The sequence below is a fragment of the Tamandua tetradactyla genome, chromosome 13, assembly GCF_023851605.1.
Source record: "Tamandua tetradactyla isolate mTamTet1 chromosome 13, mTamTet1.pri, whole genome shotgun sequence".
Lineage (NCBI taxonomy): Eukaryota > Metazoa > Chordata > Mammalia > Pilosa > Myrmecophagidae > Tamandua > Tamandua tetradactyla.
The window spans coordinates 30,517,234-30,544,265 of NC_135339.1; the positions used below are offsets into that span (position 1 = coordinate 30,517,234).

The 27,032-nt window shown below is 35.8% G+C and overlaps 2 protein-coding genes and 1 pseudogene across 12 annotated transcripts in view; 1 reads left to right on the forward strand and 2 right to left on the reverse strand.

The window, feature by feature from the left end:
- The window catches only part of CTNNA3 (catenin alpha 3), a 1,849,311-nt gene that overhangs the window by 730,235 nt on the left and 1,092,044 nt on the right, over positions 1-27,032 (forward strand). The gene's annotated exons all lie outside the window — the stretch shown is intronic.
- The window catches only part of LRRTM3 (leucine rich repeat transmembrane neuronal 3), a 193,549-nt gene that overhangs the window by 149,487 nt on the left and 17,030 nt on the right, over positions 1-27,032 (reverse strand). The window lies entirely within an intron of this gene.
- On the reverse strand, positions 9,715-11,680 carry LOC143653832 (etoposide-induced protein 2.4 homolog pseudogene; annotated as a pseudogene).

Here is a 27,032-nt window from a genome sequence, read left to right on the forward strand (position 1 = left end):
ACCCTCCTAGAAAAGGTTTTTTTTCATTTGTTTTTCAAGTATAGTTCTTTTGTAGGATATAAGAAGACCAATTGGTTTCTGGCCACCAGGTTCCTTAGTGAACTCAAATATAATATTACCATGAATGTCTTGGAAGAGAAGAGTAATTGCTTAATAACTCCTATATATAGAAAAACTGATGCACTAGTTCGGGAAATATATAGATGTTTTTCTAAGAGATGGTGTGCTGGTTTGAAGCTATTATGTACCCCAGAAAAGCCATGTGTTAATCCTGATCCAGTCTTTTGGGAACAACCATTTTCTTTTAGTCCTAATTCAGTATTGTAGGGCAGAAACTTTTGATTAGATTATCCCCAGGGAGATGTGATGTGCCCAATTGTGGGTGTGATCTTTTGATTAGATGGAGATGTGACTCCACTCATTTAAGGTAGGTCTTGATTAGTTACTGGAGTCCTTTAAAAGTGGAAACATTTTTGAGAGAGCCAGAGCTGACAGAGACAAGAACAGACATAGACACTTAGAAAGCAGTTGCTTTAGAGCTGACAGGACAGACACGAGACCGGATGTTTGGAGAGGCTTGGCCCAGCAGACATTACCATATGCCTTTCCATGAGATGCTAAGCAAGTCAGAACATAGAGTTTTGTCCTGGTGGAGCTAAGTGAAGTCCCACAGATGCCAAGTGAGAAACCCCCCCTAGGAAACAGAGACTGAAAACAATAGAGCCCAAGAGGAAGGATACCAGCAGATGCCACCTACATGCCTTCCCAGCTGACGGAGGTATTCTGGACAGCATCAGCTTTTCTTGAGTGAAGGTAACCTTTTTATTTTGGTGCCTTACTTTGGACATTTTCTCAGCACTAAAACTGTAAACTTGTAACTTATTAATTCCCTTAAAACCATTCCATTTCTGGTATATTGCTTTCTGGCAGCATTAGCAAACTAATACAGGTGGTATTGTAAATCTAACAAGTGAACTCACCAAATACCATAGAAAAATTTTAAAGGAATCCCAAAAGCCATATTCCTATGACTGAAGTTTTGTGGATACTTATATCTATTATCCCCAATAATTATTGCACATACATTTGATGAAATTATATGAAGCCATTAAAATTTAAATTTTTGAGAAGGTTTTAATGACATGGGAAATGCTCAAATGTAACGGTAATTATAAAAGCAAGAAATAAAATTGATATACCATATGATTCAAGTATAGGACTATAAATGCCTACACATAGATATAAGAATGTTTGCTGGTGTTTTTATCTTTCTATTGAAATCATATTAACTTTACATTTTATTAATTCTTGATATTTTTCAAAAATTGTACAATGAGCATTTTTGCTCTAACAGAATCAGAAAAAAAAATAGATGGTATTTTTAAAGAAATAATTAAATAAAAATGTAAACACTTATTCAAAGTGTACACTTTAAATTCACTGTGGTACTATAAACCCAAGTTCATGTTTATTCATTCATTCTTCTTTAAGTGAATATTTATTGACTGCCTTTTTTCTGTGTTAAATACTGTTCTGGACACTGGAGAGACAATTGTTTTGTTTAATGAAAACCTTTGGATAATATCTTGTTTAACCACTCTATTTTCAGGTTTATCAACTTCCTTTATATTCAATTTTTTCATTTTTTTTCTTTTCAAAATATGCTCCGACATATTTCTACATATTCTTCCAGCTTAGATTCATTTTGTCTTTTTCTATTTTCTTTCCATAAATAAATGTCTACCTCCCCATATATATGTATGTATGTATATAGGTTCCGTATTTATTTAGATTTCTGTTCTTTAAATCCCAGCTATTCTTTACTTTGCCTTAGTCTAGAATCAGACTGCCTCTTGATTTTGTGTGGAAAGAGGCTTGGCATTTAAAACAATTTAGCACAATCTATAGCCAAGAGCACACTAATCTTATTTGATGACACTGGAGATGATGCTGTGATCTTGAATAATTCTAATAAATCCTGTGGGTTTATTGGCGAGTTTTTTTTTTTTTTTTTTGAACAAATTGTATCTTTCAGCTTCAGCAGTAAGGAGGGCAAAGAAATACCTCTAAGTAGTAACTTGATCCTCAGGGTACAACTTTCTATGTCGTTAGTGTAGGCTTGTCCTTTCATATAAAAGAGGCAAAACAATTCAGAAGCTATTTAAAAATCTATTCATCAAATGGCATTCTTAAATGTTTGAAACACATTGAATCATAGATTTCATTACTATTCAGTAGTGCATTAGCTTCCTCCCATCTGAGACTCTATTAACTACTCATTATTGCAGAATTGAATTTTTTAAGGGGGTACATTCCATCTTAATCAGAATTTCATATGTTAGGGACATTTTATATTTAATATTCTTTAAATGGTACTGTTTGCAAGTGTTGCATAAAACTAATGATGATTCAAATGTACTAAAGGGATTAATTTACTTTTTATCACTGGTACATTTATCTTATTTTACAGTTTACCTCAGAATATCCTTAAGACTTTATTCTTATATTCTTCATTTTATGATCTTAATAATTTTTTGAAATTTACAGTTCCTTACTTTTTCTGGACAAATTACTTTTAATAGACTGACACAGTTTTCCTCATATAGTTGTATAGTTTTGTGTGGGACTGCAAGTGGGATGAAATACTATAGCACGGAGGAAAAGGTGCCATTTTATAATTCACCAAACCAGAGGGGTGGTTTTGTATTTACTTTCTGTAATTCATACAAATGTACTGTATGTACTAGTAGAAGTCCTTGTCTTATAGAAATAAATATTTTCTTTGTTAACAAATGGAAGGTCATGGTTCTTGTCAAGTGTAATGTATGTGTGTATATGCATGAACACATGACCAAAAAGTTTCATTTCCAGAAAAATAATACGTATTGTTGCCTCATTATCAGACTGTCCGTTATGCTCAAGAAATGTTAACCATCTGCTCAAAATAGTGCCAGGTTATATGTTATACCCAGTGCTTCTTATTGCTCTTGGAACTCACAATTAAAAAATAAGAACATATAAATGTGACATAGGTCACCTTGTCCAAAGACAAAATGGTGTAATGTCAGTTGTATTTCAATTTTCCTTGTCCCATTTCTTTGCATTTGTGATAGGAAATGAATCCGGGAATGAGTAGGAAAATCTCTTAAGCATGTCTTAGAAGAACTAACTAGCTCTGGATTGGGTGGGAAATAAACACAGAGGTATGGAGATGTGAATGCACTGACTGAAATATATTGTTTTACTTCTGATAGCAAGTCGTAACATGGTTTGCCAATCAATGATCTTCTCTGACTTGTTATGTTATGTTTCATTAGTAGATAAGGAAAGTCATTTTATAGTCAGGTGCAGCTCTTATTATTTTTACCCTGAAAGTCAAGTGTAGACCCATTTCATAACACTAAAACTGACCTAAATCAAGCTATGTTAAAACCTTTGAATTTGATACCTTACATTTAGCAATTTATTTGTATAATCTGAAAGTTATTCCTGAAAAATAAAAGTGCAGGTTGAGTTAACTGAGCTGCATGTAAATTCTTTAAGATGATAAAAAAATTACATAACATTTGACTCTTTTAAAAATAATGACATCCAAACAGATCTATTTCATTGCATCATAAAGGGTCTTTATAGCTTAATAATATTCATATGATGCTAAAACTCTATACATCAAAAATCAGAATAGGACTTTCTTACATTAAAGTTTAACTTAATTGGCTAAAATGTGATTCAGAATGATTTGTTTATTAAATTCTGATGAGAATAATACTTCTATATAGTTTCTAAATATAGTGAAATTATTTTCCTTTATGAATGATAATGATTAAAATAGCTAACATTTATTGAAGTCTTACTGTCTACCAGATGTTTCCCTATGTTTCACAGCAACACTATAGAAGAAGAACTATTATTATCTGTTATGGCTTGCATTCCCCAGCTTGGACATATTTGTGGTCTTGGTCTACATTATAGGTAGGATCTCTTGAAGATGTTTCTTCAATTAAGGTATGACCCAACTAGATCAGGATAAGCTTTAATGTAGATTACTGGACTTCTATATATAGCAAACCAAAAGTCAGAAATAGAGAGAGAAAGCCATGGGGATGAGCCAGAAACTAGAAATCAGCAAAACCAGAAGGAAAAAAAGAAGAGGCTGTCACATGTAAACTGCCATATGACAGAAAAACCAAGGACTGAGGATTGCTGGCAGCCAGCCCCAGAATGACATAATCTTTGAAACACAGAATTACTTTGCTGACGCCTTGATTTTTTAATTTCTCCTAGCCTTAAACCAGGAGCCAATTGATTCATATTGTTAAGCCAACCCAGCTAGTAGTATTTGTTTTAGCTGCTAGGAAACTAATACATTGTCCCCATTTTAAAAATGAGGAAATAGAGGTACAGGGATCTTTAATAACTTGTCAAAGTACCAGAGACGAAATACTTTAGCCTTGAGTCTTGATCACAATATGTGCTTACTTTACTCTACTGAGCTATATACTACATTTATGCTACTACCCAGACTTATATAATGCCTGCAAAACAACGCATGGGATTTAGAAACTGCCCAGCAAGTACACATTTCTTCCAAAATATTTTTATAACCATAAGAAGGCACACTTCATGAAATTAATAACTGCATTTAACATAGAAAAAATTTGGCAATTGAAAATACTTTTCTACTCTCCCATATCCTGTATCCTTTGAATCATATATAGCCATTGACAAAGCAAGGAAGTAAAAGAAAGAAGATGGGAGAGAGAATCAATTTGTGAAGGAATTTTCTATTATTTTGCTTTGGAAGGATAACAATAACCCTTCTCTGTACATGGATGTCACTAAGAGATTTTGGGAGCTATCTCTGTTAGACAAAAAATTGCTTTTAAACATAGCCCAGAGGAGACTAGTGCATAATTGAGGGGATTGTTTACCCCCATCCATGACTTCCAGCCATCTCTGGTGTGCTACTTAAAATACAGTAGCCAGTGGAGTAGAGGCAGGAAGTTTGAGGGAAGATTCACTTGTTTGCTTCAATTCAGCAGGTACACTGTGACAACTGGATGGTGTAATCCACCATATCTTATTAATTTTTAAAGAGTTTATTGTTTAGAACAGTTTTAGATTTATAGAAAAGTTGTGAAGACAGCACATACATTTCCATAATCTCCTCACCCAGTTTCCCCTATTATTAACATCTTGCATTAATATGGTATACATCTGTCACAATTAATGAACCGGTATTAAATTATTACTTAAAGTCTATATATGTATTCAGATTTCCTTGGCTTTTACTTAATGTCCTTTTTCTGTTACATGATCCCATCCAGGGTACTACATTACATTTAGTTTCCATGTTTTCTTAGACTTTTCTGGTTCTGATGACTTTGGCAGATTTGGGAACTACTGATTAGGTATCTTGTAGAAAGTTCTCTATTTATATTTTCCTGATGTTTTCCTCATGATTAGTCTGGGGTTATGTGTTTTGGGGAAGAAAACCACAGAGGTCCATTTTCAACCCATTGTATTAAGGGTATACATATTATTAACATGCCATATCGCTGTTGATACTGAACTCGATCATCTGGCTAAAGTAGTGTTTATCAGGTTACATGCTCTTTTAAAATTTTATTTAATTACACAGAATGATCTTTTCATTTAAAAATTATTAAATTTAATTTTAAACATCATTTTTCCAAGCAGCAGTAGAATCAGAACTACCAACTAAGTGCACAGCTTACAGTGATTGAGAGATGACATTGCATATTTAGAAGAGTGATAGGAGGAGAAATTACACACAAAAAAAGTGGCAAAAAGGAACATGGCAGATGATCTCAAAGTCCTCCCCTCTACATGAGATTTGACTCCCAGGGGTTTAAATCTCCTTGGCAGCTTAGGACATAACTCCTGGGGATCAGCCAGGAGCTGGCATCATGGATTGAGAAAGCCTTTGTGACCAAAAGGCAGAAGAAAGAAATGAGGTAAAATTAAGTTTCAGCAGCTGAGAGATTTCAAACGGAATTGAGAGGTTCTCCTGGAGGTTATTCTTATGCAATATATAGATATCCTTTTTTAGTTTGTGGTATATTGGAGTGGCTAGAGGGAAATGCCTGAAATGGTTGAAATGTATTCCAATAGTCTTGATTCTTGAAGATGATTGTGTAAATATATAGCTTTTAAGATGTGACTGTGTGATTGCGAAAACCTAGTCTCTAATGTTCCCTTTATCCAGGGTATGAACAGATGAGTAAAAATAAATAAATAAATAATAGGGGATGAAAAAGGGTAAAAATAACTGGGTAGATTGCAATATTAGTGGTAATGAGAGGGGAGGGGTAAGGGGTATGGGATGTATGGGTTTTTTCTTTTCTCTTTTATTTCTTTTTCTGGAGTGATGCAGATGTTCTAAAAATGATCATGGTGATGGATACACAACTATTTGATGATATTGTGAGCCAATGATTGTATACTGTGTATGTACTGTATACTTTGTATACTTTGGATGTACTGTATGGTACGTGAAGATATCTCAATAAAAGTATATTTTTTAGGGCAGCAACAGTGGCTCAGTGGCAGAGTTCTCGCCTGCCATGCTGGATATATATATATATATATATATATATATATATATATATATATACATTTTTTAAGTGTGAAAGGTAGAAGGTTTGGTTGTATACATGACACTAGAATAAATTCTTTTTTAAAGGTATAGACTTATTAATTTTTAATAGCTCTACATTTTCTGAAAGTCTGTCACTTGAAAATTTTTCTGTAAAATGAATTTTAAGCACAGGTTTAACATTAGGCAGGGTTTAATTCTGAAGCTTGGTTTGAACTTACTTGGCCAATAGATCTATGAGGGGCAAAGCTCAGGAATCACAGAGTTGATTTGGGTTGATGATCTGTACCCTCTTCTGCATTCTCTCTTTCTCTCTCTTTCTCTTACTCCCATTCTGCCTTAGTACTTTTTGGGAGGAATCATGAGCTTCTGTAAGAGAAGACCAAGTGCAGGCTACAGGATAATTGGTGACTCTGTCCTAAGATGGTCATGAAAGATACCACTTTTCATGAAGTGCATTACGAGTTACTTGACAGACACACACATAAGGATAATGTTGAAGATAGCTACCTGCAACCTCTAGTCTAGAGGGAGGATGCTACTCTCAGGGAACAGCAATCCTCATCCCTATTTTCATGACTGTTTCCCATTTCTAACAGCTGATAATCCATTTGTCTATTTTCCTACATTCTTCCAATATAGTGTCTTTATGACAGGTTTTAAGGAATATATATTTTTAAAATATGAGAAATAGTGCAGAGAAATTGATGAAAAAAAAAAAAAAAAAAACACTGCTTCCAGTTCTTTCTTCAGTAACTGAGAAATCTAGGTTGACCAAAAGGGAGTTCTCCTTCATTCCAGCATTCTCATACCTTATGTCTAAGGAGAGGGCAGAATTTTTATTGATTCCCAAAACAGTACTGTGTGGTAAGTTTTTTCCCCTGTGAGCTTGCTATGGATAAAGATTAATGGCTGTACATTGATAAAGATTCTCAGAGAATGAATCCTTGAAAATGGGGCAATTTCACTTTCTAGCACCAAGTCCACTCAGCTTCCCCTTTATCCTTTGCCACCTGCCTTCTCAGATAATACCATCTCATCCTGCTCCTCCTCAATGATAGAGTCTTGGCCTCTTTCTATTTTTAGACCTATTTCTAGATACTATATCCATCTTAGCATAAAAAAGGAGTAAATATCCTTTTGGATGAAACTGTCAGTGTTGGAGGAAACCCACCATGCCTCTCTTTCATAACCATGATGAGGTGACTGACAATTCATTGACACCCAGTCATTCCTGTCCCATTCTCACACTTCTTGAGTATTTTAAGAACCTTTTATTTATTCACTTCAATTTGGAAAGTCATGGCCATGGGGAGAGGACTTAGCATGTATAATTTCATTTGGGTCATTAGTCTCATGGTGACATTTTTCATATCAGAGACAAAAACAAACAAGCAAACAAACAAACAAAAAAACCCTGAGGCTTAAAGAAGTAAATGATTTCCCAGAATTGCATAGCTCAGAAGTGGCAAAGGTAGAGTTCAAATCTTGGTCTGTTTGCTCCAAAGCCCTCGTTCTTTCCGTGACATCATATAGCATCTCTGTGAATATCCTGTCCCATGCAGTTATCAGCCACTAGTTAATACTTCCTCTATTTCTAGAGAAAATTCCAATCCCTATTTTATGTTTTATTTTAAGCATCATACTTAAAATAATCTTTCTTAATATACAGAGTGTGATATGGTTTTGGCAAAGAGAGCCATGTGTAGTTCTTATGGCTATGGATAAAGTATGCTGAACTTCTCAAAAGACAGGATTTCAAAGGACCTCTTCACTCATTAATTAATTGATTAATTCAACAATTATCTATTGAATGCATGCTTTATGCCAGGCACAGGGGATAGAGGTGTGGAAAAAAAAAAGATGAAAATTCCTACCCTTTTAAGATCGCTTAGTAGGGAAGGCAGATAACAAATACATTTTATCATGAAAAATGCTCTGGAGAACAATAAGGAGAAAATCATTTTAAAAATGGCCTTTTTAATAAATGAAAGTTTATTAAGGGTGACATTTGAATAAAGGCTGGGGAGGGATAGGCAGTAAGCCCTCTAGACATCTGGGAAGAGTTTTCTTAGGCAGAAAGAACAGTATGTACAGAGGCTTCAAGGCAGGAGCTTGCCCTATTAACCACAGGAAAAGTTGGGGGTGATGATGTCAGTGGGAAAATGTAAATCAGATCCTGGGTTTTAGGCCATTGTAATTGTAATGACTGACTTTCATACTGAGGGGAATGGAGGAGTGCTTAGAGGGTTTTGAGCAGGAAAATGGCATGATCTGATTTATGGAATATTACTCTTGTTGCTGAGTTGAGATGGGGTGATAGTGGAAGCAGTTAGGGGGCTACTGCAATAAACCAGGCCAGGAATGGTGGTGACTTGAACCAGGGTACTAGTAGTGGAAGGAGTTGGTGGGAAGATGTCATATTCTGGTTATATTAAGAAAGTGGAGTTAACAGGATTTGGAGTTAACAGGGTTGGATGTGAGTTTGTGAGAGGACATGCTTTAAGGATGATTCCAAAGACTTTGGCCTGAACATGCCATTAACTGAGATGATGAATATAAAGGAAGAAATAGGTTTATTGGGAAGGGGATAGAGGTGGAGATCAGGATATGTTAAGTTTGAGATGTCTAATTGCTTCTTTTGTATGTGTATGTGGGGAAACCTGCTCATATTTAATTGTGATATTTTAAATTGTACAATTATTTTAACATCCTACCTGCCCTACCCCCCACATTTAGTGTCTTAAAATGACAGGAAAAAGCCAAACAATCACAGGTATAATGCGTTTAATAAGTTTACCTTGTTAGTTCCTATTTGCAGCACCCAATATTCCTCTGAAATACCAGATAAAGTGCTGCAGTGGCCAACAGTACATCTAAGACCTTTCAGAATTTAGAAGTTTGGGTTCTCTGACCATTCTGGATTGCAGTGGCACTTGTCCAGAATTGGTACCTCCCCACACTTGGGGAATTTTAAATGTACCAGTGAAAAATGCTTTTTCCCTTTCAAGGGAAAGAAAGAAAATCCCTCCTCAAAACCCAGCAGATCTCCCTGGGAGGTCTTTCCTCCTGTCCCATGTCTTCTGACTCATTTTAAATTCTTTTGGCAGTGGAGCAAGAGACCAAAACCTAACCTAATTAACAAGAAACAAGATAGTGAAGGCTATAAAGGGAGTGACCAGGAACAATTCCTTTAGCCCACATCTGATGTATATGCTCACAGGAAGAAAAAAAAACAAAACAACAAATTCACAAATTACAACAGCTAGATTTACAAAATCCATTCATCAAAGGGTGGTAGAAGGCAGGTAGGGTAGATAGGAGGGTAAATGGTACAGGGAGGAAAACAAAATATTCATATCAGCCTGCACACATGGGCTGGCGAATGCTATAAAATAGCTGCAGAAAAATGTGTGGTCTTTTCAGACTAATGGTGCCATTGAAAATCCCCATGCAGATTTCAGGAGATTCTGCCGTACATACACCAAAGACAAAAATTCCAATTCCTTAGAGAGAAGAGGATATGAAGAAGGCCCTTGGCAGGGTGGATCCTGTCCTGCCTGAGGAGGGGAAGGTGAATAGGGAAAAGATCTGCAGCCTCCTTCTGATCCCACCCCCTTTGGATGACAGGAGATTCAGGGGCCTGCAGCAGCCTTTGATTTGGCAGGCAATGGATGTGGTGAAGAAAACTTCTCTGTAGAGGTTGAGCTATGTAGTGCAGACTGCAGATAGACCTTCTTGTGGAAGAGTCTGTTGCTTAAGAAGACCACCAAGGAGAAGAGGTGCAATTGGAAAAGGCATGCTTTGCCAGGGGTCTTCACTTCATTGGTGCTGATAATGAATAAAGGAAAGAAGATGGAAAAGAGGCAGCCACTGATAATGTATGAGGACTACATTGCTGTGAGAAAGGCGAGGGGCAAACCAAATCCAAAGTATTAAAGCCAATTCTTGTCTATATTTGACAACCGCTGGTACATTTCAATTCCTTTATTGAACCAGAGATGTTCAGAACAGTAAGGAGAGTAGAGAAGGGACATATGAAAGAGACTAACCAGGTGGCCAATGAGATGGATGGGAAAGAGACTCACAAGCTTCCCCTGGGTGAAGAAAAGAGTCTGCAGCAAAAGACTGAAGAGCATGTCAGCAGTTATTTTGCTGACACGAGGGAATGGATGAGACTTCCAATCTGACACCTCAAATGCCAGATCAACTTTATCATGAAACCAAATTGCATAGACAAACTTTGGTAAGTACAAACAGAGGAGTACCCAAAGAGAACTAAAAATTGATAGAAAGAGGAATTCCAGCCATGACCAAACATCTCCATGTAGTGATAGATCACCAGTAATTTGTGCTGTTACTGACGGAAGCATAGGAATAAACATTTGTTAAAACAAGAGCAGACTGAACCAGAATACTCTGCTGTTTTAAGTGCAGCACTGGAAAATTCTACTAACCATACATGGTTCACTCTCCTGCTTCGACTTTGGGCTTTCCATTGGTCCAAGACATTACTTGTTCTTCACTGTTGCTGCTCCTCTTTTGCTGGATTTGAGCATCTTGCTTTGAGATGGTACAAATACCCCAGATGGAGTCTTTGATTTGCCTGCCAAGGTTCCAGAGAAAGGTTATGACACTGTCAGCCATATCTTCACCACCCGAACTACCAGCTACACAGAGGAAGGAGAAGCACCCCTAAATCTCTCATCATGAAAGCCTCAGCAGCTCTGCCTCCCAGGCTTGGACTGGGGCTTCGGCCACTGGCCCTAGGTCCTGCCTCTTGCCTGCCATGACCCTCTGAACTGCTCAGTGCTGGCCTTCCACTCCCACAGGGACTCTCCCAGGGCCTGGGCCATTGCGCCGGCACTGCGCATGCCCGGGCCGCACCTGTTTATTGCTTCTTTAGAAGGTAATATTGAGTATTGAAAAAAATGAATCTAGAATTTAGGAGCAAATTCTAGGCTAGAGATATAAAGTTGGAATCATTTCATTTGTATCAGTAGTATTGAAGAACTAACTAAAAGAGCAAATTTAGACAGAAAAGAGAAGAGGTCCAAAGATTAATTTCTAGGATACTCAAACATCAAGAGGTTGGTGAGATTAAAAGGAACCTGCCAAAGAAACTTCTTAGGGGAGATCCTGAACTAGGAAGAAAATCAGAAGCAAGCAATGCCCTTGAATTTAACGAACATAAGAGGAAATTATCCAGTTTCAAATATTGATGTTATGTCAGTGAGATAAGGATTGAGAATTGACATTAAATTTAGCAACATGGAGTTCACTAATGGTCTTTAGGGGAGCAGTTTCAATGGAATTGGGGCAGCAAAAACCTTTAGAGTAAGTTAAAGAGAATGAGATGAATTTGGCTGTCAGATATTATAAACAATAGAAATGACCAATACTTCCTTAACACACTAAAATTATTGCATATATCTCTAAAGAGAGTTTATATGATCACCACTTTTTTGAACTGATTGTAGTTATCAAACCTTGTAAAGTGCAAGATCTTGCTATTGAGAACACTATCACAAAGTGGCACATATCTAACTATATCACGTTTTTAATATTGTGGTAACTATTTTAATAGGATTGAATTCACTTGTAAACTTAAAAAAAAAAAATACGCATTTTAAAATACTGTTCTGTGAAAGGGCCATGGGATTAACTAGGAGTCCTTAGCAAAAAAATTTAATAACCACCGCTGTTAGGGTCATTATCAAGATTTCTATAGGTCCTTCCCTTCTTGTTTTGCCCTTTACTTACAGTGCCCCAATTCCTAACTCTACCACTCCCCTATTTTCTAATGGTACCATAAAGTGGGACTCAAAGAAAACTTTTCTAACCACCCATAGATCCTATACTACCCTTTTCCATATTTCCTCCTTATAATTTAGGTCTTAAATGTTCTTCTATGAAGAGATTCTTGGCTTGCAATGTGAAATGAGCCTGTCAGTAACTTTCAGAATGTCGAAGATGGAATATGTTCATAATATTTAGATTCAGTAAAATGTCTTCTGTTTCTCTACTTTCTTGAAGGCACTTATGAATGATTAAATGATATCTTCCTGCTACATATTATCTGAGAAAAATAATTCCAATCAGCAATTAGTGTTATGCCCTAAAACTTTTTATAACTACTTCTGTTTTGCTGCAGGGTTTCAAATGAGGCATATTGAAAATTCCAATCAGACTTAGCTGATATTTTCCATGCAACATCTGGTTTGACAGTTAGATCTGTAGTCAATTTTTTTTTTTTTTTTTTTTTTTTTTTTTTAAAGGAAAGACAGAGAGAAGGAAGGAAGGAAGGAAGAAAGGGAAACATTTTCTTGTTTTATTGTATTTTGTTTCTCCGTTTTTGTTACATGGGCTGGGGCGGGGAATCGAACCGAGGTCCTCCGGCATAGCAGGCAAGCACTTTGCCCGCTGAGCCACCGCGGCCCGCCCTGTAGTCAAGTTTTTAAATCAAATTGGAGCTGACTTGAAAGTGATATAGTAATGCAGAAATTCTCCATGATTTTTGCAAAAGATTTGTGGTCATGTTTTATGTTAATGTAATAGAACTAAAAATAAGCTGCTATATTTTAAATTTTAAACATTTCCATTATGAAAATGGTTTTATTGTAATCACTTTACTGAAAAGTAAAGTTGTCTGCACAGAGACAGGGCTGAGAGCTTACAGAGAACAAGAGATATGTTTAGCAAGTCTACTAGAGGTGAATAAAAATATTTCCAAATAGTTATAAGGATTGACTCCTATAGCTCACATCTGGCTTCAAGAGAGTTATGAAAGGAAATAATTACGAACTCTTATGTTGACTAGCCTTATAGCAGAACCTGTGGGTTGAGACTTTGCCAACTCATGTTTGGAAACTTGGACAATGAAGTACAGGTGTGGAGGGTATGTTTAAGATTGGGGACTTGCTAAATGGCTTTGGTAGAAGATGGAGCTGAGAAAGGTAGCAGTTTGTTAATATTAACAAAATGGCTTACTTTTGAATTTCTGGCTGGATAGAGAGAAATGTGATGGTGGGAAAAGAAAAGTAGACTAAGAAATTAGGAAGGGCTTAAGAAATTAGAGATCATAATGAGGGAAGAGTAGGCTCAATTACATTGAGAGTTGACATGGCATAGAGGGCATTTGGGACAAATAAAGGTTGTAGGATGTTAAATCTGGAAGTAAATATAGAAATCATCTACTCCATCCCCTTCATGTTCTAAATGATTCAAAGAGGTTAAGACTTGCTACTAAGTTTGTGCAAATAAGCAGGGACAAAACCTTCAGAACTCTAGGGACTGCACTCCCAACTTTACCATGCTTTTTGTTCTCATTATCCAATTGCCACAGAATTAGAAAGAATGATACTCCTGACTCCTCTTAATAATATACATGAGCTTCAGAAAGATTTCACTATTTCCACTGAGCATGAAGATTGAAATGAGAATAAGTACAAATTTTATCTTGACTTCTAACTCAAAGTTCCCTAAGCATCAAACCAGGCAGCCCCTGGATGCTCTGGAAATTTCCTCTGAGAATACCACCATTATCTCAGAAGATTTGGAGACCTGAGATTCTATAGTGAGGATGAAGTTTTGAAAAGAATAAAAGATTGTCAGAACGATATATCCATTGCATTAGGACACTGAGTCAACTTTTTCTGTAAGCCTTTGCCCTGGATATAATAACAACAAGCTGAACATGATACTTCTGATCTGCTCTACATCTACCCTGTGGACACCAGTGCTCGGCAGGACCTGTGCAGTAATACTGTGTGTAATTAGGAGAGGAGTGTCTGTTGAAAGGCCGTGGGGAGGAGATAATTCATTGTCACAATTCTTCCTATCTCTAAATAGAAGCATGACTACTAGGGCAAGTTAAATGATAGTTGGTTTATAAAGAGAGCTTTGAATAACCTTCTACTTCTTTACTTACTTATCTTGAAAGTGTCTTTAAACCTCAAACACAAGCTCTCCTTATCTTAATTCCCTTCTCACTTGTTTAAGCACCCCATGATTGGACTACCTCAAAAGGAAGAGTGAGAGAATCACATTTAGAGTAGTCTTCCCCAGGGGTAGTAGAATAGAGAGGGCTCCTTTGTCAGATTTGGCTGTGGTGCTGGATTTTTAACATGTGTTAGTGGCTCTGGGGATGAGGTTCTGGTTCTGACTGAATGAAAGCTTGCATTACTTTGTTTTTGGCAAAAAAAAATTAATAAAACAGCCAGATTCATTTACTTGCTTATTGAATTCTTTTGCCTAGGAAACATGCAAATTCTGAATCCAGCTGCACATTTGTGGCAAAGAGATAGCTAATAATCTGAGCTATATGCTATTTTATTTTTTTAAAAAACTTATTTTCTGTAAGGGCAGAACTATGTAATATGTAAGTTAAGCCTTTTAGAGACAGAGTTTAAATTTGCTTTCTGTTAATCACTTTCAGAAACTTTTCTAAATAACCTTGAGATACACACCACTTTTCTTATAAGATATAGCAGGTGGGAAAAAAAAAAAAAGATGTGGTTTATTAACAGATGAAAGGTAGGTTGTTGCTAAGTCTGCTTATTTCAAATAAATTAATTGGGCTAATTAGAATGCTACTTTTCTTCCTTTCTGTCTTATTTAATCTTCATAAATTATATAGGTATAGAATAAGCTTTGGAGACCATCCAGCCCAGATTCTTTGTAACTGAAGACCAGCAAGGATAAATGTTCAAAATCATATAGCTGATATACTGAATAATTGCTCTTTGCCCCTCTACAATCCTTCTGTTTCTCCTGCTTTAAGCCCCAGAGTTCAAACTTTATGGAATGTCTCAGAAGGGTTTTGACAGGTTTTGGTTGGGTTTGTCTATATGTAAGGATAAGAAGCAGGAGTTCAGACAGCAGGAGAGAGAGAGAGAGAGAGAGAGAGAGAGAGAGATCGGGATTCTTAATTCTCCAGCTCTCCTTGCCTGGTTTAGTAGCTGCATTCCTGGTGGCTATTCCTATAGCCATAACATTCAGTAGTTCTGACAAGTCCATCTTTCTCTCATCCCTTCTGCCTAGAGTGGTAATGGCTGGGGTGGTTGCTGCCCCAGCTGTTTCACTATCCCTTGCTGGCTCTCCTTAGTTCTTCCCACTTCTTTGTAAAAGTTCTTTATATTATCTCTTTAGTCACTTCCTTATCTTTTTAGTCACTGCCATCTCTTTCCTGCCACAACCCCTACTAACATAGCTCTGTTAAACACCAATGCTGAGACAGGGACCCAGCTCTCCTTACCCTTTAATAATATCCTTTCTATTATGCCCAAGGGCATTGGCAACAAAGCTTCTTCATGAAATCCTCAGTCTCTTTCAAGATCAAATCAATATCTATAAACTTTTGGATATTTTTTCTAATGAAGTGATTTTACTTAGCTCTCATTTCTACTCTGGAAGGATCATACTCTTTTGCTTTATTAAATGCACAAGTAGCAAACATAAGAAAATATGTTATTGAAAGGTTATATCTCATTTACTTCTTATCATTTGTGGCAGCCAAATTGTGGTTGGGGGAGATTTTGGACCCTTGATAAAGTTGGGCTCCTATTGACCAAGAAAGGAAACATTAAACCAAAAGTTCTATGTAAGCTGATGGTTGGGATCTTCCTATTTGTTCTATGCTGCTCAACAGGAGATGATGAGTTAGAAAATGTGTGAACAATACATAGCATGAATTTCATCTCCCCAGAGCTAGGTAGCATTATTGCCTTTTTTTTCATTTTTCCTTTCTGTTGACCTCCCATCCCTATTCCACAGGTTTTAGTACCACTTCTTTTCTTTCCTCAACATGAAACTATTAGACTTTTGATGGCTCGAAAAGCTTTCAACCTTACTTTATTCTTTAAGGAGGTCAGATTCACTACTGGGTCTCCTAAAGATTAGTGGTAAACAGGACAGTGGCAACTGTTGATTTGTGACTGGATTCAGTCTAAGGCAAATTAAAATTGCCTTAGAAAAATACAGTTGCATCTATTTTAAAAGCAGCCAAAGTGTGGAGGTAAAAATAATAAAAGGATTTAATTTCACCCTGAAACACCAGCATTAAGCCTGTTGGCTGTTGACTTTTAGAAACAAATGAAGGTTCTAAGTTTATCATAAAACCTCACATAGGCAGAAAACATTTTATTGAAGAGAAACTGACAACACTTAGCAGCTGTTGACAAAGCTCATCTCTCTTCATTGCTAAGGAGTGAAAATAATATAATCGTTTATTGCTTATATAGATATAACTTGTTAAGATACTCAGCCAGAACTCTAAGCCAAGAGAACAAATGCAAGGACCAAATCTAGAGAGATTCAGTTAAATCTTGACGTCAGTTGGGTTTTTGGGGTCCTTACTGCTAACAAGTCAGCAGGCAATACCTACTCATCCCATAAGGCTCAGTCTAAGTATCATCTACACTGGAAAGTCACTCCTCAGCTTCCAAAACACTCTGTATCATCAGTGGGTCTCAAATTTTGGCAGACTTCAGAATCGTGTGTCAGGCTTGACTTGTTAAAACACAGAGTTCTGGGTCCTGCCCCACTAAGTTTCTTTATTAAGTCTGCGGTGGGACCCAAGAATGTGCATTGCTAGCAAGTTCCCAGGTGATGTTGATGCCCTGAGGTGAGGTTTTCTGCTCTATAAACCTGTCACATGGCACACTGTATTGTCATTCATTATGAGTTTGACTTCATCACCAGTCTTTCAAACCATAAAATCATTGTTGGTTATCTTCTCCCAATGTTATACTTTTGAATGAATGAGTGAGTGAATAAATGAAGTAACTGCATGCCTTTTTAAGAACCTTACTTGAAATTACAAGAACATGCAGTACTGTTCCTAAGTCTGTCTACTCTGTGCACTTGGTATTATTGTTACTTTAGAATCGACCATCCTAGAGTTATACAAGACAGCTCTGGCCTATATATTTACTTTGTGTAAATTAGCAAAAGGGGCACCGTCTGGACAGATGCAGCTTCATATCCATAATAGAAAAGAAGGCTTTAAGGAAGGCTTCTTTTCCTCCAGTAGTCAAGTACATATGTAAAGTGCATAAAATGCAAAACCAAATGCCGTGGCTCTCGGGTTGAACAGTGTTCTATTTTTGGCAGCTTCTGCAGAATTCCCTCAGAGGATCCCTTTCCTGCAGGGTACTGCCCCATGATCACACTTACCAAATCTTTCATGAATGAGTAGCAAAATGTCATGTTGTAGCCTTGTTAAGAGAGGGACCATCCAATTAGATATCAGTGATAAAAGTGAGACACAACTGGATGAAATAATTTGAAAGCTTTCATTAGTTGTGGAAGTAGCAGTATCAGGATGATGGGTGATGCTAATATCAGCAGTCAAGAAACCTGGGGCTTTCAAACTGTAGAAGAGAAAGAACAACTGAGACTGAACTCCAACTTGTGACAGAGACCAGCTAGGTTGCTTGTATTTTTCTCTTATAGACTGAGTTCCTAGAGGTAATTTATTTGTCTGCATATTCATCTATCCATCCACCCGTCCATCCATCCATGGATGTATCTATCCCTTCATCCACATATGTATCCATAAACATGTATTGACTATTCACCCTATTTCACATTCTATGAAAGGCAATGAAGAATTATGGAATGAGCATGGACTTTGGAGACAATATGCCTGAATTCTAGCTCCAAGACTTTCTAGATACATGGCTTTATGGAAGATTAACTTCATTGAGTCAGTTTTTTCATTGGGTAGAAGAAGATTATATTATCCACATTATATGGAGATTGTGAGAATAGCAGGCTATGCATCTCTTTAGTCCTACTGGGCTTGGCTTATAGCAAATGATACCACAAAGAACTCACAATTGTTCTTCCTATTCTCTATTGATAATCTTTGTACATAACATCTATTTTCTTGTCCTCAATAATGTATCACTTGGAATAAAATGAATATTTTTAGGAAAATAGCACTCAGAGTGAGATCACACACTCAAAAAAAAAAAAACAAAAGTTGTTTAGATAGAACGTCTTACTCTCCAGAGGTTAGCAGAAATCTGCATATTTGTTTACCATGGCTTATATGATGGGCAATTTGAAAAATGCTATATATGTTAATGTGATCCAAGTTTTCTCAAAGCACACTCACATCTATTATTTTGATACATTTCCTAATTGATTTCAGAATTTATTCCATTTTATATATGAGAAAACTGCATGTAATTACACTACAAACTGGAGTGTGGGCCAGAAACCATGGCTCCTGAATTTTAGTCTAGTGGTTTCTCTATTCTTAGCCAGTGGCTTTTCTTAATTGAGCCCTTTGTGGGAAGGCCTTGAACAATTAAAAAAAATGTAGCACTTGAAACTGCCAAGGGAAAGTTCACCTGTAAAATTATAATTTCTCAGGAAATCGGTAACATTTTTAGGCCATCTACCACATAGTAAATTGTTACGGAATGTACAGTAAAAGCTTTGTGAAGAACCATGTCTGTTCCCATTTATCAGGAAAGAGGCCCTTTTGAAAGGTACATTCATCTGGTGGTGTTCTTTATACACTTAAGAGCTAGGAAGATCTTGGGAGGAACACTGAACTACAAGTCAGAAATGTGACATTGTATCCTGTAGGTAGCCTTAGAACTGCCACTTGTAGGGTTGACAGATTTAGCAAATAACAATGCAAGGTGTTTAGTTAAATTTGAATTTCAGATAAATAACATTTTTAGAATAATATGTCTCATGCAATACTTAGAATATACTTATACTAAAAATTTATTTTTTGTGTGTATCTGAAATTCAATTTTAACTGGGCATCCTATATTTTATCTGGCAACCCTAGTTCCCTGGTCTCTTTGTTACATAGTTTGCTTATGTAATGGCAAATTCTACCCTTCTTCCCTGCATCACAGAATGGTGGTGAGGTTTAAATGATCATCGACACAGTAGTATATTATAAACTATAAACAGCATCATGTAACTAAAAAAAAGTGGGACAATATTAATTGCTATTAATACTGGAATCCTAAGACCTATTAGAGAAAATCCTATCTCAAATGTATCTTAGAGAAGTTATTTTTGGCAAGACTTTGTTGAATATAGTTCCCATTTTCTATCTCTAAACTTCTGCAGTATTCTCAATAACTTTCTAAGTTTTACTATTAACCTGAATTTATATCTGAGAAAATGGAGGCTCAGAGACATTAAGTTATATGTCCAAGGTCATATAGCCTCTTCTGGTTGAGATTTGATCCCATGGAATCTGTCTCAGGACTCTGTAAATAGAGTTAATATTTAGCTATATTAAACAAAGCCTGCAAAAATATTGAGTTAACTCTTTAAAAATAAAACTTATGTGTTCTAATATTATCTAGGAGGACAATGTCCACATATTATAAGACAGAAGTACAATTTAAATGAGCTCTATTTTAAGTTTTAACAATGAAATTATTATGTACAAAACATAATAAGCTGTCTGAACAATATTTTATTAGCTTTATGAGGTCATGTATCTATGAAGTTAATATCTATCTTTTAAAAAAATTGTGAGTCATAACTCAATGGCACTCCAATAAGACCATTTTAAGAAAAGAGTTGTTCTGGAAGAACATGGTGGTATGACTTACTCTTTGTGGAAAAAGTGCCGAAAATATATATAATGTAGTCATCAACTTTTGATCAAAATATGGGAAATCTTAAAATAAACCTCCTTACTTCATGTATTTATTTTCAACTCAGGCAAGTGCCAGTCAGGAAAATTGGGAAGATTTTTCTTTTTAATTGGATTGTTTGCAGGAGCATATTCAATGACAATTAGTGATTTCCTTCTTCAAAAAAAAATTACTTCCTGATATCCAGAATGCTGCTCTGTATTGATTTGTTTGCTGGCTACAGAGAAGTCCAAAAATCTTGAGAAAGCTAGGTTATCAGCCCTTCAAGGAAGTATACCTGGTCAAGTTTGCATAAAGAACTCTGAGGTCAAACCTGAATAGGAATTTGCATTTGATTTTAATAATTAGTTTCCCTGTAAGTCTGGAGTTGCTTCCCATTGGTCTCTATTTTTTACAGAAGATGGTAAAGAAGTTAAGTGGGAATCATATTGATTGGTCTAGGCTTTTGGAAACCACTTAGAGCTCTTCAATAGAAATATTCCAAAGGGTACCTTACAATTTTCATGCCTTTATCACTCTTCTGATGACTGTTGAATGTTAGAAACTGTTTTTATTAACTTCTTTGAAAATTGTTGAAATTATACTATTTTAAACAGGGCTAATTTTAAGGATGTTTAACAACCAATAGGAACAGGTATTGACTGAGCAGAAGAGTCCTGTCTGCAAACTACATGTATACCCATAATGATTCCCACTTGGTTTATAAATGAAAATGTATTTTCAGGGAGATCCTGGATTCATCTGACTGTGGCAATATCAATTTAGAAGTAATTGTTCTACCCATCCTTTATGAGCCATTATTGTGTAAGCAGTAAATCATCACTTTCTGTCTCTCTATCTATCATCTATCCATCTTCCACTATGTTTTTCCCATTGTTTATTAATATCCTAATTTAAACTCTTCAATTAATTAAAATAATCTTATAAAATTAATGTTCTGCAAATCCATGCACTTGGGCCTATTTTCTCACATTTTCTCTTCTTAAAACGTTTTTTCTTTTCTCCACCCATCATATTTTTATTCAGACACCTAATTCAGGAAGCTTTCCATGCTTTTCTTATGTTTACACTATATACTTATAAAGTCATCTTGTAATTTATCATTGATTATTGAAATATAATTTTATTTTGATATCATTTTAAATATCACTATATTTAATATCAAATAAAGTAAGTACATTTTATCCTCTCCATTTAATTTTTTTCTGTTCAGATGTTATTTCAAATTTAATTCAAATTGTCGAAGCTACAAATGAGGAGAAAACATTTGTATTATTTTTGCTAAGTCACAACATCCTCTCCATTTAACTTTATTGTTGGTATCCTACTGCAGTGCCTCTTATAAGTGTTTTTATAACAAGCCATTCAATAAATGTTTACTAATTGATAGCTGGTGAGTAAACAATTGTTGTTTACTGAAAGCACTTACACCATACAGCAGAATGTCACTCACTTTTTCATTCTTTTAAAATGAGTGTGTTTATTTTTCAGATGTTCAACCTTGGTATCACTAGCATCTAGTCTAGCATAAAACAGGCACTCAACAAATGCATGTATGGTTTGATGAATACATAAATCTCTTATGATCTGTGTATAAACTGATAGTGTTAAAACTGAGACCAGTGATTTGAAAAGTCATGTCTCAGCCAGAGGAAACTCAGATTTCATAAGGAACAGCAAGTGTACTCTCAGAATGGGATAGCTGAATTCAGCCACAGCCCAGAAGAACACCTGTCTCGGTTTATTTCCTTGCCAGGACTCTTTTCTCTGTTTTAGCTACAGGAGCAATTAAATTCCTTGGCCAGGAGAAAGGTGCTCAGTGTTCAGAACAACCTTGTATTGGGAAGAAATTCCTCTTGTATTGGTGCCAAGGCAGATTTGCCTTTTGTTACATAATTCTCCAAAATAAACAAAAATAAAACAAAAAAACAAAATAGGGTGGCAGTGTAGGGCAGAAGAAATAAGAATCCTGGATTTGGTTTTAAGTGTTTGCACTGCCAAAGCCTTACTTGGTCATCCTGGACAAGTTGTAATCTCTTTGGATCTCATGGTCATCAAATGGAAAACAAAAGGGCCTATCCTGAATTTTTTCCAAAGGCCTTACTAGATTTAAAATGATTTCTTTTCTAGCAGCTTCAGATGTGTTGCTTATATGTTTTATCTTTGAAGACTTGATGGTATTGCTTCATGAGCTGCTGAAAGGTAGTGCCTCTTAGCTTGAGTATGAAAGTCACATCTGTCCCTTTTCAAATTCTCAGAAATTGTGTATGCATCTGGGAAGCTTTGTCTCCTGCATAGTTTCAATTACAATAAGTATTTTTTCATTTTGAGTCTTGGCAAAGATTTTTGTAGCTGGGTGGCTGTTTGACAGCTGCTGTGCACCACTCCAGTGGTGGCGGAAATGATTTCTGCACCTGTCTTTCACTTAAAAATATGAAGGAGGGTAGGAAATGGACCCAGCATGATGGAAATATTGACTTGTTTCCCATATTATTATGCTTGGCTGCTAAGAGTCACTGATTTGGGATGAAAGGAAAACCAACCAGTTCAGCAACGCTGCTTCTCTGATGTATGCTCTATTTATCTAAAGTGCCCTGGCACAGGGTTTTCTGTCTATTAAAGACCAAGGTTCACTGTCATTTTAAGAGTGGGCTTGGAAATAGGCTCTCTGAAAAATGTGTGCATGTTGGCCATACCAATTGAAGTAAGCCCTACATCCATCACCCACCATGACTTGCTGACCTCTATATCCCTTCCTAGTGTTATGTTAAATGATTTCCAATGCTAATATAAATATTCTGAACAGTGAGCATTTCAAATAGTCCAGTTTCCTTTTAGGAAAAAAGCTATATTTAAATGTCAGTAGAAAAAACAAAAGACAATATAGTAGAGTGGCTAAGAATGTGGATATGGAAATAAGAAAGACTTGAGTTCAAATTCCGTTTTTAACCCTTACTAGTTCTATGATCTTGAATAGGTTACGTAAAGTTTCTATGCCTCAGTTTCCCTATCTGAAAAATGTGTAACCAGAAAGGTAGTTCACTGAGTTGTTGCAAGAATTAAATATGGTAAAGAAATCACTTAGCAGAATGCCTCAAACATAGTAACCTATTCAAAAGAGAGTGATTAAAAAAAATTATGAGAAAAACTAATAATGGGCTTGAGGTATATAATATAGAGTAGGGCAAAATGATTTGCCTTGTATTTGAATAACCATGTCTTTTGTTCAGAGGGAAGCTAGCATTCAGAGAGGTATGCTAAATCAGGGAGAACTGGATTCAAATTTTGGTCCTGTGTGATTGTGCTTCAATTTTCTTACATATAAAATGAGATAAACTCTACTTACTGCATTGTGCAAAACCTTTAACTGCTCTAAGCTTGTCATTCTGAGTCTTCCACTGTGTGACCTCTATGTAAACTCATGCTTTTTTGGTAAGGATTAAATGGTTGCAGCTCAATATTTTGCTCGTGGCTACTATGGTCATTTATAGGTTAAGAAGGTTTTTATATTTTGTGGGATGATACTTTCATACATCCAAAACATCTTTTCCCATATAAGGCTTGTTACATAACTTCAAAATGGTAAATATTTGTTGAAAACATAGGAAATTTATGAAGTGCAATGTTTTATGATAAGAACTGGCTCATTTTTATTTTTTATGCATTTTTTGTTTGTTCATTTGCCTTCAGCATTGTTTGAGATGCAAAAAAATGTGTAAGACATGTTTACTCTCTATTATAAGACATGTTTACTCTCTATAAAAGTTCCCTGAAGGGAAGATAATAGATGAACATAAGTAAATATAACACTAGGTAGAAAGTGATAATGGTTGTTGAATAATAATAACAGTAATTTACAATTGGAGTGGAGGGGAAAAGAAAACTACCTCCAGCTATAGAAATCAGAAAATTTTTATGAAAGAGTTAAGTTTAATCATAAAAATAATACGAATTTGGCAAAAACCATGAGGAATTTTCTAAGCACAAGAAACGAGTCCAGGTGAACTCTGAGAAAGATGTTCAAAGGTTGATGAATTGTTGACAAATTATGTAGTATAGTGGTAAAGTGTTAATTGTACAAGAGATATTGGAAGAATAGATTGAGGCCAGATTATGACAAATCATGGTTGGATATTAGAAATTTCTAAAACAGTGAAATGACAAGTTCAGTATCTAATATCTGTCTTTTTTGCACATTATTCTGAATCACTCAGTACTCTGATAAAAGGCTTTTCCATTTCATAGTTTAAATATTTGTTCCTATGTATGTGTTTTTAGAATTATAAGTATTTGAAAGCTCTAATCTCTTTTGGATGAATTGGACACACAAGCCCTGTGAAGGTACAGACTTCTAAGGTCCAGCAAGATGTATACTGGTATTGACAAGCATACACAAATGGACTTAATTTTTGTTTATTATGAGCTTTTGAAATATATAAAGTAGCATTCCAATCATGTTTAATTCCAGAGTCATTGGCAATTTTAATACAATGTGTCCTAATTCTTATATTGACCTCAGTGATTTTTAAAGAGAATGTTTACTAAGGTATTGTCAAGGATGACAGTTTGTCAAAAAATTATTTTGAATAAGGCAAAATATATTTGAATAAGTAAATTGCATAATGCTGACCACATTCTAATACTGAATAGCCCCTTGAAACCCATTCTTAGTAGGAATATCATTAATAAAGGTTGTCAACTTTTTCCAAGTTTCACTCATTCTGAAATAGCTTCAACAGCAAAAAAAAAAATTGCCACAATTTCATATGAGCTGGAATTATTCCTTTGGTCTAAAAATTAATCCAAAGATTAAGATCCACATTTGACACCTTCCCCTCTCCCTGTTTCACAGAACAATTCACAGGAATATGCATCACACTGTTTTTGTTTTATGATTTATGGGTCATCATTGAGTTTCTGGGAATTGTTTCACTTCATTTTGATAGTAGGATCCAAGCAATGACGGGAACAAATAACAGAATGTTATTATTAATATTTTTAATATTGTCAGTTTGGATGGTTGCTTAGGTTACCAGTCAAGGGCAGAACACTCCAATGCCATTGTAGTATTTTTCTTGTAGACATAGACATTAGAAAGAAAATGAGCTCTGCCATATTTTATGTTTAAGCTCTATAAATCAGTGACTCTTAGATAAGTAATACATTAGTCAAATCTTACCAAGTAGTACTCTAATTGAGAGCCTTGAAATTAATAAGCCAGCAGTTACAAACTACCACATAGCAAATAGAACAATTCTGCTGTCTTGAAAACACTAGTCCATATTTTCTCACAAGTAATTTATCTTTTATAGTGCTCTTAACCTTTGTTTTTCCTAGAGATTCATCCATGGTTTCTGTTCTCTTTGTTTGATGGAAAATACCTTCACTTGATCATTCAGTGAAGTTGCATCAAACACCTTGTGTAAGGCACTACAACCAATCATACAGTGTCTTAAATATCAGCTCTTCTGTTTTTCTGTGATCAAATCCTACCAGTGGGATATAATTTGAGATCTGCTGGAAGAGCCCCTGCCTTAAAATATATCCTTCCATTGTCCAGCCTGGCCTAATGCAAATGACTAAAAAAATTCCCTTAAATAGTGTGCTTTATTGAATTATCTATATCCTTTCTAAGCTTATCAGGATTATTTAAAAAGGTAAAGAAATTTGAACATAAAAAGCAAGTAAAACCAGATAAAGCCACCAACAGTGAGGAAAGTAGATCAAAAACACAAGTAATAAAGTCTTGAACAATTGATTATTAGAAGTGTTTGTATCTGACATTTTTAGTAGGAGATGGAGAGAAAGGGTAGGGAAGGGATGGAGGGAGTTGGAGGAAGAGATGAGAGGGGAAGACCAGTTGCAAGATTAACAATGTCTTTTAAAATAAAGTCATTTAGAAGCAGAACTAACCCCCCACACCCACCATGGGTCTTCAGAAAGGATAAAGGGAATACCGTGTGGTGTAGTAAAAAATAATAATAATAATAATAATCTCAGTAATGTTCTAAAAGTTCTAATAGTAAAAGCAGTATTGAATGCCTTGGATCTGTTTCTTACTGTTTCAATATAGAGGGTCCTCATAGCACACTCAATAAATGCAATTTACAGGAGATCCCATTAGAGAGTACTCTGAGAGAAATTGGTCATGTGTGTTACAGCTCTGTCCTGGGGCTACACTTTGGAGAGCTAACAATTTAGGCATTAACACCTTGGTGCAAAGTAGTTTACTCAATTGCTTTTTATACAACTGCTAGTTTAGGGCTGTGCAGGCTTTCTAGGATTTGAAGGTGAGGGACCTAGGACTGTCCTGGGAAGGTTAGATTGGGTGGGGTATTTTTTAGAGCTAAGAACAAGGGGTGATGAAAAAGAGGAAGACTTCCCTGTTTTCCTTAGGCCTGTGTTTGATCAAGATCAGATTGATAAAAATGCAAAATTTTTAAAGATTGCATTATATGTAGTTGGGGGAAAAAAAAACTGGAGGTGAGTCCACACTAGCAATCCCTGAGTCACCCTTGCTATAGAATACTTGAGATAGGAAGTTCATCATGGACTTCCTAGTATAGAAATCCAAGGTCATTCTTTAAATAAGAAAGGAATTAACTCTGTGTGTCTGTGTGGGGGAGGAGAGGTGGGTGAGTGGTGTGGGACCAGAGATTAGAAATCTGTAAATTTGTGCCCACACTCAGCACTATGAATGAGTCTCATAATCTTGGGCTAAAAAGAAGCGAGATTCAAAGAGAGTTCATAATATATAATTTCATTTATATAAA